The sequence below is a fragment of the Macaca mulatta genome, chromosome 13 (genome assembly GCF_049350105.2).
Source record: "Macaca mulatta isolate MMU2019108-1 chromosome 13, T2T-MMU8v2.0, whole genome shotgun sequence".
Classification (NCBI taxonomy): Eukaryota; Metazoa; Chordata; class Mammalia; order Primates; family Cercopithecidae; genus Macaca; species Macaca mulatta.
In genome coordinates, this window is record NC_133418.1 from 47,265,511 (window position 1) to 47,281,427 (window position 15,917).

The 15,917-nt window shown below is 35.1% G+C and overlaps 1 protein-coding gene across 1 annotated transcript in view; it reads left to right on the forward strand.

Annotated features, from left to right (window-relative positions):
* LRRTM4 (leucine rich repeat transmembrane neuronal 4) overlaps positions 1-15,917 on the forward strand; it is a 782,577-nt gene that overhangs the window by 102,813 nt on the left and 663,847 nt on the right. The window lies entirely within an intron of this gene.

A 15,917-nucleotide genomic window follows, 5' to 3' on the forward strand; every position in this document is an offset into this window, starting at 1 on the left:
TATTCAAAAATAAATTGCAGCTCTATTGAACATGTATAGACTTTTTTCTTGTCATTGTTTCCTAAGCAATACAGTATAACAACTAGCATCGATTTACATAGCACTTACAATGTGTTAAGTATTGCAAGTAATCTAGAGATGATTAAAAGTATTTGAGAATATTTGTGTGGGCTGTATGCAAATACTATGCTGTTTTGTATAAGGGACATGAACATCCATGGATTTTAGTATTGGCGAGAAGTTCTGGAACCAATGAGGGACAACTGTATATAACACATGCCAAACTATGGAACCTTCTATTGACACAGCATTAATGTTTCTTAGCCATTAATTTCCTTAACCAAGAACATGAGTCTTGGAATTAACTTTGGCCTCAAATGTTTGTAATCACAGCATAGGCAGTAAGCCAAAGAAAATAAATAGATAAATCCTCTGACAGGACAGACGAAAATAATGTATTTATGTGTTCACTCACGCGACAAATATTTATTGTGTCTACAATATATTGGGTACTTAGAATAGTACTATTAGAATATACTAATAGTAAATATTGGGTACTATTCTAAGTACCCAATATATATGAGTAAATAAAGAAGACTTAAAAATGCCTTTGTGAAACTTATAATCTAGCAGAAATATATAAGCAATAAACATGAAGAATAAGTGAACATCAGGAGGCAGGGATCCTAGGACCACCTTGAAAGTCTGTTAGCCACAGTAAGTAAATGCCATTGTATAGTGGAAGCTGGAAAATGCTATGGAGATAAATAAAGTTGGTCAGAGGAGAAGGAGTACACAGAGGTGGCTTGGTTTAAATTGAAACAAGATAGATAGTGAAGATCTCTTTAAGAAAGTGACTTTGTGCAAAGTCATATGCATGACTCAGGAGAAAACAACTCAGGCTGGAAGAACAGCAAGTCCAAATATTTGAGTGTGCCTGCTATGGTCTAGTAACAGCAAGGGAGTAGTGTTGCTGGGATAGAATGAAGAAAAGTAGAAAGTGAAAAAGACATTGAGGGGACACTGGCTTTTGAAGGGCCAAATAGGCATAAGAGGATTTTGTCTTTTTCTCTGCAAACAATGGAGAATCACTGAAAATTTTTGAGCACAGAATTATTAGTAAATTAGGACAACCCACGTCTTATTTCAGTCTCTGTGATTCAAAATAAGTCAAGAGCATATGCTCAGGGATGGAGCACCGTGTAATAATTTTATAACCTGACCCTAAATTTGTACGTATCTTTGATATACAAACATATTATTTTTCTCAGTTTAATGTCTGTATAAACTCTTCAAAAATTGAAATGGATGAAAGTATACCAACTAATCAGATCATGTCACATAGTATTTTTAGAAGTCATCAGGAATACCAAGTATAACACTGCTATTGTTCCTACCTCACAGAATCACTTTGGAGAATTCCACAAGTCCTCATTATCTGTGCTAAAAAATATATATATCAGAAATGTAGTTAGGGTCTACACTAAGAACCCCTGACACAAAAATAACACAGTTGTGTGCTGTTTACATCTTCTTAATGCACAAGGGCTTCCCTAATGAAAGTTCTCATTTGTTTCCTTCAAAAATCATCCTATGCCATTAAACTAACTTTCAAAGACTAGTCATCTAATTAATATGATTTTGTTCTCTCTTTAGTCCTATCTCTCTTTTGGGAACTATTATTATTCAAACAGTAGGTAGAGTGGTATATTTTTCTTGTTTCTTAAGCTTTCATTTATTTTATTTTCCATTATTTAAAAAATGTTCTGTGTTCATCTTAGTTTGGGTTTGCATAACAAAATATCATAGACTGGGTGGCTTAAATAACAAAAACTAATTTTTGTGCAGTTCTAGAGGCTGGAAGTTCAAGATCAGGGTGCCAGCATGGTCAGTTTCCAGCAGGGTTCAGTTTCCGATGAAGGCTCTCTCCTTGACTTGCTGACAGCCATCAAAGACCCCACTCATATGAGCTCATTTTACCTTAATTACCTCCTAAAAACCGTATCTCTAAACAGAGTCACATTGGGAGTTAGAGCTTCAACTCCCAAATTCAAATTCATATGAATGTTGTGAAGACACAATTCAGTCTTGCATGCATGTATATATACATGCATATACACGGATATACTTGTACCATATTCATACATATGCATACATAGTATGTGCATACATAAATATACATACTATGTGTGCATGTAAAATATAGACAAATATATATCTATACACATATACATACATATATACTTCCCATTTCCTTTCTTATTAATAGCTTCTTTAGTTCTCTTAAGAATTTAAAATATAAATTTGTTTTTCTTTGATTCTAAAATTCTCTCCTATTACATCTTCTTCATAGTAATTCACATATTGGAATTTGTCGGTTTCATCGCTTATTTCTCAAACCACTGGGTTCCTTAAACAAATAGTAAATTCTCTTTGTCTATTCATACTGTCCCACCCATATTAGACAAACCTGCACCTTGAGTGAATGTTTATCTTCAGATTGAATTCAGGGACTAGGAAGTTGTCACTTAACAGGCAGTAGGAAGAAGTTTTCCTTTCACTGTGAGCTGAAAGGAAATGAGTTTCAGAGGAGAGTCCCTTCCTGAAATGTGCAAGAAAGCTCCTAGTTCCGTGTTTGACAAGAGAAATAGAAGTGAGTCTTTCTTGGTTGCATGATAGAGAAATAATTTCACTTTTGAGTAGAGCTCCCAGAGGGAAGCCAGAGTAGCAAGATCAGCAATGTTTTTCCAGATATGAATTTAAGACGTGAGTAGAAGCAATTCATCCCCTAATGTTGGAGAAACATCCTCGACCCAACAGGTACATTTATCTAGTTCATACATGCAAGGATGCCTGGGAACCAAGAATTGACATGTGTGGCACCCCTTTAGAAAAAAATTCCCTCTTTTTCTCCTCCTCATCATTTCTATCAGTGTTTGCTATTTATATTAGTTGAGTCATTTCAATAGAATACATTAGAGTAAAGATAATGTCCTCCTATGCCTGTTGAGCCATGTAAGATCCAGGACTCCAACACCCTTTGACTTTATCTTTTCTGTTACAGAAATCAGGTTTCATCTCAGCTTTTAAAACTTTGTTTCATACATCTTGTGTTATTGCTATATTCTCTTAAGAAAAGAAAATTTAACAAGGAGGTAATAAATGTTCACTTAGTAAAATTTTCCGTCTTGGTGTTTACGCAATTTTGTATTAGGCATAATTGAAAGTCAAGAGAATTCTTGACTTTCATGAGTTTACTATATAGTTAGAATTTCATAAATACCTAATGTAGATGACGGGTTGATGGGTGCAACAAATCACCATGGCACGCGTATACCTATGTAACAAACCTGCACATTTTGCACATGTATCGCAGAACTAAAAAAAAATAAGTTCAGGCATGATTAATTAAACAGAGATAATTACAGTAAGCCTGGGATAACCTCCTTGCCGACTCTGATATAAATTCCTATGGAAATACAAAATAATGGAGCTCAGAATGAATTCAGGGTTCACTAAGAGATACATTGGAAATGTCTTGAAATGGTTTTAAAGGAAATCATGGGTGTGAGTGGGTGGAAATTTTACCTGGCCCATGCCAAAAATAAGCAAATGTGAGAATAAATGAAGTTTCAAGAATCACTAGAGGATTCTCAAGTAAGGAAAGTTCAGAGAGAGCTTAGGTGATAGGCTTTAAAAATATATTAGATTGGATTTAGCATCTATACATTTTTTTCCATTTAGTAAACAATTTGCACTTCACACAATACATCTCAAGATTATTTCATATGTGCTAAACAATCTAGTGTCAATAATAATTATCAGGTTTCTACAATATGATTAGTTGTGTCATGGGAAAATAAGTGTGTCAAAGAATAGTATTCTCTAATTTCATCACTTGTCAGCATTGAAATGGCCAAAGATTCCAAATAAATCCACACCTTTTCCTTTGATCCAGCCTCAGATAAAATTGGAATGGATCTTGAAAAGGAAGGATTTCCATAGCAATGTAATGTCGAATTTGTGTAGGAAATATTCTGAAACATAGAAGTGATGCAAAGGACATAGAGTATAAGCTAAGAGCCTCAGTGGATGTCTGACAGAAACTAGTTTTGTCTAATATATATATACACTGCTGATGACTTCCTCCAGTAAACCATGACTAGGAGGGAAAAAAAAAATTGAAAACAATGATTGCTGTCTCGTGATTCTTTTTGCTACTGATTTAGAAACTCTTTTGTGTTCTTAGCATTTGTAGTCCCAATAAAATAAGAAAATAATATTAAAATAGGTAAACTATAGAAATGCAATTTCTAAAACAGGTTCTCAAGGTGGTTCCCTTTGGTATATGAACTATTCATCTGATAATCTCACCTAGCTTTACAATGTATACACATATATACATACGTATATGTGGCATATATGCATATACATGCATATATACAGATATATTTGTTCCATATTCATGTATATACATACATAGTATGCATAAATATGCATGCTATATATATGTACAATATAGACCAAAAGATGTATCTATACACATATACATACATATATACGTCCCAGATCATTTATTTTTAATGGCTTCTTTCTTTCTCTTAAGAATTTAAATTTTAGATTTGTTTTTCTTTGATCCTAAAATTATTTCCTGTTACATCTTCTTCACAGTAAATCACCTATTGGAATTTGTAAGTTTGATTGCTTATTTTTCAAACCTCTTTCAAAAGATGTGGGCTGCATATCACACATGTGAAATGACTTATACAGGGACTTTAAATAAGAACACACATTCTTTAAATCACATGATTTCAAAAGTCAGATTATTTGAGTTTCACCCCCAATGACAATTTAATAAATTATTCTGTAATTTTTATTTTACATGTAAACAAATAAAAAACAGTGTAATTGTTCATGCACTCATATGTCTAAAGTAAAAAAAAATATATTAAAATGTTTCTTAGAAGATCAAGGTACTGCTGTATGATTTTTTTAATGGATGACTTTTTATCATGTTTTCCAAATTCTATGCTTACCAATTTAGCAACATTTTTTCTTAGTGACCCTTTAGTGAATTAAAGCATAAGCAGGCTACATATAAATGAAATTTGATACAAATACTTTTCTAAGTAAAATTAAAATTTAAAATTTTTTCAAATATTGAATTTTAAAAAATATATTATGTATAGATTTCAGAAAATATTTTTGAACCTGTTTTTTAAGTAATGCAAAACCATTTAGGTTGTTTAAAGGGAAATTTTTATTTTATACATTTAATATAATTTATTACAGCATGAGAAAATATATTTCATATTAGTTACTGACCTGCTTCCTTCAAAGTTCTGTGTCCTGTGGTGAAAATAATAGAAATATAATAATTTAGTGTGTAATGTACCAGTTGACTTTACAAATATTACCGTAGCATTTAATAAGCAAGAATACACTTTCCTTGCATTTATATTGTATCAGGTATTCTCTAAATAAATATTCAATACTTCTCACTTTTAAAATCTATTTTAATATATAAATTAATTAAACAATTCATAGACACAAAATGGTCTTTGATTGATGAATTAGTCCTTCAGGGAAGAAATAGATGTGACAGTGTCTGGTTTTATCATTTTTGTTCACTCATCTACCTCTAGCACCCACAGCCATGATTGACACAGAGAAGGCACTCAAAAGATATATGTCAAATGAATGATGATTGAATGAATAGCTACTATAAGCATGTGCATTTGTTATTTAATTATTAGGGAAGGAGATATGATAGCTAATGAACTCACATTTTAGAAGGCTTCTGAAGTATGTTTTATAAATAGACCTAAAGAAAAATAAAATATTACAGTATTTTACTAGACCTCTTTATTTTAAAGACCCATTTATGCAGTTATCATATTAACTTCTTTATATATCATTTTTTTTCTTTGACACAGTATCTTCAGTTTTTCTGTAAGAAAGAAGCCCTTTTTATTAAACATGGGATGCCTATTTCTGGTGGTTTTGTCTGAAGTGATATGATTTGGCTAAGATTCCATTAATAAACACCATAGTAAGAGATACCTTTTGACAATAGTAATTTCCTGTGTTTATTTTTATGGAGGGCCAGAACTATCTGATTTTTTAAATTGAGAATGAATTTGTTGCCATTTTAATGTTGGGCGATTATCAATCTTTCTAACAGTAGCATATGTTCATGAACAAACTCTAAGCATGAAACAAAACCTCTTACAAGCAAATGTTTCGGTACTTACCATGAGTTATATATTTATTTCAGAAAAGAATTACGGATGGACTGAACAATCTATAAGTAGCCACTGAATAATATTTGTTGCAAAAGCCTTAATAACATCAGACTTGTTCATTTGTAGGCTCCTTATGAGCCTACAAAATCACGTTGTGGAGGTGAATGTTTATTAGTTACTGTCACTGATTTTGCAGTCATTACTTGAAAGTCCACAAGACTTACAGGGCAAAATTAAGGAAATATTATTCTATCCCATAGTAAAGTAGGTTGAATAAATGGAGTCATTAAACAAAAGAAAAGGTGCAAAACATATTTTATTTTAAAGAAAAAGAGATGTGGCATGAACTATGAAAAGAAAATAATTGTATATCCTCCCACTACATCTTGATTCTATACTACAAATTAAGGAAAATATTAGCCAATTATATATATTTACTATGTAGGATTTTGGTCACCATCTAGTAACCAAAAATAAATCCATCATGTTTGGATTTGGTAAGTTAGTTATCATGTAATTAATGACATTCATTTGTGTTTTATTTATTTATGCATGTGACGAGTATCTAGGGAATATCTATTATATACCAACACTGTGCTAAGGTCTGTGATACAAAACCTACTTCTGCTCTCAAGGAATTAAGCCCAGTTGAGTACAGACAAACAAATAGGCAATCATAGTACAAAATATAGAGACGAGAGAAAGGTGCTAGGAAACATTTTTAGGAAGTAACCTGTAAAACGAATTCAAGAGGAGACTCCTGGAAAAAAAATAGTACTTCTAAGGAAGCTACATGTTGAAAGGAAATTCAACAGGCAAATAGATGGGAGCAATAGAATGTTCCAGGCAAAATGAACAGTATGTGCAAAAGTTTCCATAGAGAGTCCAGAGAACGTGATGTTTTAGAAGAACTAAATATACTCTTAAATAATGGAATTGATCCATGGAATTTAATAAGGCTAGATGAATAAGTTTCGAGTTCAGTAAGAAATCTTGATAGTTACAAAACTGACAAAGAATAAAATTGAGGAATTAATATGTTCTTTCACCTTGAAGAGTAGAAAGCAACTTTCAACTGGAAGATATATTATAGAGTACAGCCTGTAATACAGTTAAAATGAATAATTATTAGCATGAAGAAATGCATTTCTCTAAGAGAAGTCTGTTACATGTAATTAAGACATAATCATTCTTCCATTATCAGAATTGTATGCAGAAGTATTATTTTCCTTAAAATATTCCTTCAGAAAAAAATGTGTATAAAATATTTGGATAAAGTGAACAAACTTACGTCTTCTTAGGTAATTTTTCAGTGAATATGATTTGTAGTACACTGGAGTGCAAACATAGCTGTACAATTTAGAATTATAATCAATATTTACTCCTTCCTAAGTCACGACAATCTAATCTTTCAAAAGCCTATTTTGGAATGACTAGATTTCAATAGGACATTAGAGGCTATCTTCTCTACCTTCTTTGTATTATGTGTGGAAACCCAAAAGCAATGAAAAAAAGGCATTGGAAAGTGTCAAAGTCTATCTTCAATTTTAGTTTTGATGCCTGATTTTCCAGCCAGGCAGCTCAGACACCGAAGGTGGATTATTGGTGCTGCCTGTGTGTGAGGGAAGATGGTATAAAGCGGGGCAGGAGGCACAGGAATATTTGCTCATTGATCAAATAAACTAAAGCACAAATTCCTTGCATGAACAGTATACTACTGCCTTCACTTTTGGTGCTCCCCAATAGGCATTGTTTCCAAAGAAAGTATGATTGGGTAAGAACAATCTGCCATCACTACGAGAAACTGTACGAAAAAGCACATCCCTGTTGCAAATTGTACTTAAAATTCTATCTAATTACTTCTGTTGCTGCTAGTTGTCTGGGGTTGACAAATAATTAAAGAGATAAACAGAAGTATGAACAAGGCTTGTTGGGAACACAGAAGAAGATCACTACCATTATCAATACAAGGTTTGGGGAGAGGGCAGGGGAACAGAGGAAGGATGGTTGGCACTAGTAAATAAACTGTTCACACAGTACTAAGTATTTCGTTTTTTTTTTTTTTTTTTTTTTTTGTAGTATGTACCAGACTAAATTATAACTCTCTGTGTACTTGTTTGTCTTGCCTTGAAGCCAAAGATCTGGCTTACTCATCTTTGTTTTCTCAGCTCTTAATATAAAGCCTACCACTTAAGAAGCCTTCAATATCTGTTTGTTGAATGAAAGGAATGTTTAAAAAAGTCAAAAGAAAGAGATATACAGGAAGAAAATAAGTAAAGAGAGAGAGAGAGACAGGAAGAAAAGAAATAAAGGGATAAAAGAAACCTGACATAATCATGTGGGATTAGAAGCATTTTAATTTGAAGTAACAGTATAACCTCAAGTGCCTTGTCAGTTAGGAGTATTGCAAATATCTCCTCACTTTCCCAGTGTAATGAATCGGATTTGTAGTGAACTCTGCTTTCAGGAAAGTCTCATTGATGTTTGAAGGACCACAGCTATCCACACAGTCCAGAAGATCTCTGTGGAAATTAACATAACCTTAACATATGGATATATGGGGTTGTGTGTGTGTGTGTGTATATATATATAAAATATATGTATATAAACTAGATGGAAAATTATCAATGTTTGCCTGTTGCTCTGCTTATGAATCTTATGTCCATATGTGTAAGCATAGTTTCATTCCATTAAATGATAGTGTGCATTTTTTCCTGATTGGGGGAGAGAGGAGAGGAGAGAAGAGGAGCTCTATTGTGGTTATTTGTGTTTTGCTTCTCAACATCAATTCTCCCCCTTCTGGAAACATCTTCCCATATGTGCGGTGTGAAATCACCCTTCTAATTATTACATTTAGGAAAAATTTTTTCCATCATTGATTGTGTTGGCTTAAGCCAGTTGGACTGTCCATTGCACAAGTAACAATGTTTGGTCCAGAATAGGGCAAATACTACATTCAGAACAAGAAGATCAAAAGAAAGATCTCCTGTGGCTTCTGAAAAAAGAAAGCTTTTCACTGTTTGCAATGTGTAGGATGAGTTTAGGAGGCTGGGACTGCTACAGCCAATTGGTTACATGAAAGGAGGCAGCTTGATGATGAAACCGACACCCAGAGGAAAGGGCCCTGAGACATGGATCTCAGTGACCCAGTTTGAGCCTTCACAGCAACTAAAGCCAGACCTACTCATGTTCATTTTAGGTCTATCGAGCAACAAATTTCCTTTTAGTTCAAGCCAGTTTGAGTTAGGATTTCTGCTAATTACAAGCAAAAGAACCCTTAATGATGCAAGTGCTGAACTGGGAATAATAACACCAATAGTTGAGTCAATGGTCTTGCCATTAACCAACTGCACGTGGGAGCAAATCACCTCTATAGTAGAGAAAGCTGTCTCCAAAAAAGGAGAAGTCTTTCCTTCCTACTTCAAAAATGTATTCAGTGCCTCAGTAGAGAAGATGTACACAAAAAAGCTTTTTAAGTAGTAAATTGCTGAACAACTATATAAGAGAGTATTATTGAAACCTCAGGGGTGTAGAGTAAAATGAGCATCATTTTTTCCCTCTTACTACTAAAAAAACTGAGGCACAAAAATTAGATAGTAGAAACTTAAATTAAGATATTTAAATTTACTATCCAGTATGTCAGCCATTCCATGCTGCTTATTTTATTTTAATTTTTATATATGTCAACAGAATAGTTCTCACTCGCTAGTGAAGTGTGGAATAATATTGAAAATTATGTTTTATTAGTGACAGTAATTTCTGATTAGTTTTTGTACACACTTTCCCTCTTAATACTCTTGTGGCCAGGGTTACACTTACAGATTGTGATTGCACAGACACGGCCGTGTGTTTCAATGTTGTCATATCTTCAGTCACAGACAGACATGATTCCAAGCAGCCACATTTCCTTTTTACAAGGAGTAATTCACATTTAGGCTGTTTGAATTACTCTTGGGGTTAGCACATCAAGAAGGCATTATCCCAAGATTAAACACTGGTAGCTGCTTGCAAAACGCTTGCAAATACAGAATATTTGCTAGATGGCTGAACAGATGCAATTGTGGTATGCTAGAGATTTAGGGAACTCAGGAGTGGAACGTATTAAGAGAGGATACTTTTTTTCTACCATCTGCTAGTCTTTGCTCAGAGATAAGTTTATTTCAAATGGCATCCTTCTAGAATCTTTGTTGTACTGTGAACTAAAATGTTGCCCCTAATTTTTTTTACCTATGTCTAGTGTCCTTGTTCAATCCACTTACCTACCTTTCATTCCTGGCACTGAGGAGATATTTATGTTGATGGGTCTTGGAGGCCCTTATGAATAATGCAAAACAAAGGTAGAACTCAGCCTGTGGAATGCAGGCACAAGTGGTCCATCCTTAAATAACTCATGTAAAGCCTATAGTTGTACTTATGGGGGACTGGTGTTGAGGCAGGGCTGATGCCACAGCAGCTCACTCCTAAAATCAAGTGAGAGAAGCAGGAGGAAATCACGACCCCTAAAACCAAGGTCTCACTGACAGTAGTCCACGTGCTCTTCAAAGATAAAGATGAGATTGTATGTATTCTTGTCTTTCAGAGCAAGTAAACTGCCTTTTTAAAATTGTCTAAATGAACACATTGGTGTGTTGATCAGATGAGAGCTCGGTTAGAAATCCAAGACCCTGGGGGCCGGTCGCAGTGACTCATGCCTGTAATCCCAGCACTTTGGGAGGCCAAGGTGGGAGGATCATGAGGTCAGGAGATCGAGACCATCCTGGCTAACACGGTGGAACACCGTTTCTACTAAAAAATACAAAAAAAAAAAAATTAGCTAGGCATGGTGGCGGGGGCCTGTCGTCCCAGCTTCTTGGGAGGCTGAGGCAGGAGAATGGTGTGAGCCCGGGAGGCAGAGCTTGCAGTGAGCCCAGCCAAGATCGCGCCACTGCACTCCAGCCTGGGCGACAGAGTGAGACTCTGTAAAAAAAAAAAAAAAAGAAAGAAAGAAATCCAAGACCCTGGGATCCAATACTTGGTTAGCCTATCCTGAGACAAGATGTAAGAAAGAGTAACTTGAATCATGTTTTGCTGAGACTATTTATTGTAAAGTTTAGCAGAGCTTAGAACACAAAGAAGATTAAGGCTATAAAGTAGACTGCCAATGGACTCTTCTGTGAGGGACCAGGGGAAGGTAGGGAAAATGAAGATGGAGCCTGAATCTGTGCTCCAGGAAGCCTTTCCTGAATGTTCTCTTCGAAAGTACACTAACCCTCTACATTTTATTTGTAGCATTTTATAACGCTTAGCAGATTATTCCTGTGTTTCTAATGCTCAGGATTTATTGTTCCGGGTAGATTATAATCTCCTTGAAAATAAGATTCTTGTTGAGTCCATCTGTTACATTCGTATTACCTGAACATTGTGCCTTCTATGTAGAAAGTTTCCAACAAATGTTTGGCAAATGGAATTGCGCCCAAGATGGTTAACTTGCTTGCTTTTTATGGCAATGGTGTATATAACAGAATCACCTTGAGAGGTTTAGAGAAATATGCAGACCCAGTCTATTCACCAGAGACTGATGTGCTCAGTCAGTTTTAGAGCTTAGGATGTGATTTTAATAACCCTCCCTTCACCAGATGATTTTGATATACATCCCTGGTTATAATTACAATGGAATGAGTAGAAAAGAAAATAGTGTTGATTCCCAATACATGTGTCCCTAGGATAAATTTCAATTAGACCACATTTTCTTTAGCATCCTGCCTTCTCAATCAGTATGCCTCTCCCCTTTATAAGCACCCCATACTCAGTGTACTTTCCCATAGGATCTATTTCATTTAATTAGCTGTCTGCCAGATTGGAAAGTAATCCCTGATCAGGTGTTAGCTAGTGCTTCCTATGGTGTTACATCCTGTAAAGCAATTTCAATTTAATAGGGAAATGTGAGGACCAAAGTCTTTAGGGCTTAAGATATCTAATAGGGGTTTCAAGTACCAATGTGGGAGCTATTTCAGGGCAGGTAGGTCTTTAAAATATTCCTTAAAAATCACAACAGAACTGGCTCCCTACTCAGGTGGTTGGTCCTATTTTCCCAAATATCAGACTCTAGTTACACCTGACATGGTAAAGTTTCTAGTGGTTCTCTTTCTACTGAATTATGAAGCCCTGATATTAGAAAATATTTATATGTAGATTTCTCTTCTTTATATTTTATTTAAAAGCCTATAAGACTTGTTTATTTTTTCTTCTCAAATATACAGATAAATATAGATGTAGATACGGATATAGGTGTGAATATATAGATGATATTGACATAGTTATATATGTAAAGAAAAGTCATCCTTCCAGAATCTCAGTGGAATCATGACTTCTGTAAAAGTTTGGTGATGACAGGTTTATTAATCTGGGCTGTCTCTATTTAGGAATTAGGTCAAGGTTTACTTCTTGGGAGTTATTTTCTACTTTCCCCATCACGATGTTAAGTGGGGCAAGAAGGGGGCAGAATTGCCACCAGAGGAGAAGAACTGCACCAGAAGGTTGCAAATACTTCCTATTTTCAATTCTGGGTTGATTAGCATTGCTCCTTAAACTTCTTCAGTCAAGCCCAATTTCAACTTAAGGCCAGTAAAAGTAAAAATAAACTATTTTAATTAAAAAACACCCTGGTACGTGAATGTCACGGTATATTTTCTAGAAGAGTAAAGGTTGAAGAAGTCATATTTCTTATTAAAGAAACTTAGCCAGTTATTGTACTTCAAAAGAAAAAAAATGTCTTAAAGTGAAAAAAAACACACACAGAGAAACAAGAGCAAAAATGATTGAACCTAAAAGGCTGCTATGGTTTGAATACATCCCCATCAAAATTCAGTATTAAAAGATGGGGCCTTTAAGAGGTAACTAGGCCATGAAGGCTCTTCCCTTGTGAATGGAATGAAGGCTATAGTAAAGAAGGTTTAATGTAGGGTTCACCTAGCTTGTCCTTCTGACTTCTGCCATGTGGGAACACATAAAGAAGGCCCTCACAAGATGATGATGACTTGGCATTGGAATTTCCACCCTCTAGAACCATAAGAAAACAGATTTCTATTCTGTATGCATTATCTAAACTTAGGCATTCTGTTAGAGCAGCACAGATGGATTAAGACAAAGACAAACAAAAAAGACTTCCAGTTGAATAAATGATGTTGTATGTCAGACACCCTTACACATATTATTATATTTAGTTCTAATATTAATCCTGTGGAGAAAAACTATTATTATCTACATTTTCTTTCTCCGATTAACTATTGTGATGAAAATCACATTTAGCAGGATTCAACGTTCATTAAAACACACACACACACACACACACACACACACACACACACACACACTTTCAGTGGAAGAATGTTACTTTCATAATGGGATGAAAACAGCAATATTTTTCCCTACAGTAGTTGGCTGAATTAGGATATAGTCTTAATGAGTGCAAAGTATCAGTCTTAGCAGATAGTAGAACATGCGTATGTGATTTATGATACATTCTTTTTACTGTTTAATTGATATTCATTTATAATTTGAAACATATTTATGAAACAGATATTATAATACCTGTATTAGATGCTGGGGGATTGAATACAGGCATAATTTCTTCTTTTGGTAAAATTTAGACTAATGGGGATACAGAGAAGTAAACAGACAATTATAATACAGAGCACAAGGGCCACAGTGGGAAATCAGAACTTGACAGAGGAGAAGCACCTATCCTTCCTGGGGGGATTCAGAGGCATGCAGGGCTAACTGGTAATGTGGATGAACAAAGGAGTCAGTGGTCCAGTTGCTGTAATTACTAAGGTTTATGAGGAAACACAAAATGAAAATTATTTGTGAACAGAATTTCCACAAGTTAAAAATTGATTTTATATTTCTTTTTTTTTTTTTTAATTAATTTATTATTATTATACTTTAAGTTGTAGGGTACATGTGCATAACGTGCAGGTTTGTTACATATGTATACTTGTGCCATGTTGCTGTGCTGCACCCATCAACTCGTCATTTACATCAGGTATAACTCCCAATGCAATCCCTCCCCCCTCCCCCCTCCCCATGAGAGGCCCCGGTGTGTGATGTTCCCCTTCCTGAGTCCGAGTGATCTCATTGTTCAGTTCCCACCTATGAGTGAGAACATGCGGTGTTTGGTTTTCTGTTCTTGTGATAGTTTGCTAAGAATGATGGATTCCAGCTGCATCCAAGTCCCTACAAAGGACTCAAACTCATCCTTTCTTATGGCTGCATAGTATTCCATGGTGTATATGTGCCACATTTTCTTAATCCAATCTGTCTCTGATGGACATTTGGGTTGATTCCAAGTCTTTGCTATTGTGAATAGTGCTGCAATAAACATACGTGTGCATGTGTCTTTATAGCAGCATAATTTATAATCCTTTGGGTATATACCCAGTAATGGGATGGCTGGGTCATATGGTACATCTAGTTCTAGATCCTTGAGGAATCGCCATACTGTTTTCCATAATGGTTGAACTAGTTTACAATCCCACCAACAGTGTAAAAGTGTTCCTATTTCTCCACATCCTCTCCAGCACCTGTTGTTTCCTGACTTTTTAATGATTGCCATTCTAACTGGTGTGAGATGGTATCTCATTGTGGTTTTGATTTGCATTTCTCTGATGGCCAGTGATGATGAGCATTTTTTCATGTGTCTGTTGGCTGTATGAATGTCTTCTTTTGAGAAATGTCTGTTCATATCCTTTGCCCACTTTTTGATGGGGTTGTTTGTTTTTTTCTTGTAAATGTGTTTGAGTTCTTTGTAGGTTCTGGATATTAGCCCTTTGTCAGATGAGTAGATAGCAAAAATTTTCTCCCATTCTGTAGGTTGCCTGTTCACTCTGATGGTAGTTTCTTTTGCTGTGCAGAAGCTCTTTAGTTTAATGAGATCCCATTTGTCAATTTTGGCTTTTGCTGCCGTTGCTTTTGGTGTTTTAGACATGAAGTCTTTGCCCATGCCTATGTCCTGAATGGTACTACCTAGGTTTTCCTCTAGGATTTTTATGGTATTAGGTCTAACATTTAAGTCTCTAATCCATCTTGAATTAATTTTCGTATAAGGAGTAAGGAAAGGATCCAGTTTCAGCTTTCTACTTATGGCTAGCCAATTTTCCCAGCACCATTTATTAAATAGGGAATCCTTTCCCCATTTCTTGTTTCTCTCAGGTTTGTCAAAGATCAGATGGCTGTAGATGTGTGGTATTATTACTGAGGACTCTGTTCTGTTCCATTGGTCTATATCTCTGTTTTGGTACCAGTACCATGCTGTTTTGGTTACTGTAGCCTTGTAGTATAGTTTGAAGTCAGGTAGCGTGATGCCTCCAGCTTTGTTCTTTTGACTTAGGATTGTCTTGGAGATGCAGGCTCTTTTTTGGTTCCATATGAACTTTAAAGCAGTTTTTTCCAATTCTGTGAAGAAACTCATTGGTAGCTTGATGGGGATGGCATTGAATCTATAAATTACCTTGGGCAGTATGGCCATTTTCACGATATTGATTCTTCCTATCCATGAGCATGGTATGTTCTTCCATTTGTTTGTGTCCTCTTTTATTTCACTGAGCAGTGGTTTGTAGTTCTCCTTGAAGAGGTCCTTTACATCCCTTGTAAGTTGGATTCCTAGGTATTTGATTCTCTTTGAAGCAATTGTGA